Raw genomic sequence first — 810 nt, 5'->3', positions numbered from 1 at the left:
TCTTTTTTTTTTTTTTTTTTTTTTTTTTTTTTTTTTGTCATTCTTTAGGTAGGGGAGTTAAGGTCAAGAAGTAGGTTCTGGGCTGATGGAATGAGCACTAGAATCATGAGGACAGTGTACTGATTACAGAACTGCCTAGAACTGCCTTAGCAGCATGGAGCTAATTGCTTAACTAACTCCTATCTGTTTCTCCAGATTTCAGAGAAGGATAATAATCCTTTATGTGATTTTTTTTTTTAGTATGGCAAACCATAAACTATGACTGAAGTGCTTTGAAATCCTTTAGGGTATTATGTGCTTTTAATTCTATTCTGAGTCTAGTTTTCCTCTGAGAACATGTCCACCTTCTGTTTTTATTATTATTAGGCAAAAGCACGATACTGTCTAGTATATTGAACGGGATTGTAATTTTTCATACTGGGCACAAAGCTCTTATAAAATCTGACACACCAAGATCATAGTTAACACAGAAGGGGGGAAGCTGGGGGGGTAGGCTGTTACTTCCCAACATGGTGTTAGTCATTCCCAGGTGGGAACACTGAAGTGTTTATAACACAGAAGAATAGTCAGCTAAACGAAGAGAGATACCTTGAAAGAAAAGCCCAACTAGCTTATTGATGGCAGTTCCAGACCTGGGCCTGACTAGACTCATCTTCATTCTTTTTTTTTTTTTTGGCTAGGCAGTGGGGTTAAATGACTTGCTCAGGGTCACACAGCTAGTAAGTGTCATATGTCTGAGGCCAGATTTGAACTCAGGTCTTCCTGAATCTAGGGCTGATGCTCTATCCACTGTGCCACCTAGCTGCCCCA

General features: G+C 39.4%; 1 protein-coding gene across 3 annotated transcripts in view; it reads left to right on the top strand.

Annotated features, from left to right (window-relative positions):
• Positions 1 to 810, top strand: part of CEP41 (centrosomal protein 41) — a 30,605-nt gene that overhangs the window by 14,528 nt on the left and 15,267 nt on the right. The gene's annotated exons all lie outside the window — the stretch shown is intronic.

This window comes from Vombatus ursinus, unplaced genomic scaffold, assembly GCF_900497805.2.
Source record: "Vombatus ursinus unplaced genomic scaffold, bare-nosed wombat genome assembly UNPS02014870.1, whole genome shotgun sequence".
In the NCBI taxonomy this organism is placed as follows: Eukaryota; Metazoa; Chordata; class Mammalia; order Diprotodontia; family Vombatidae; genus Vombatus; species Vombatus ursinus.
The sequence above is the reverse complement of the archived record's forward strand: the minus strand, read 5'-3'. Positions and strand labels throughout refer to the sequence as shown.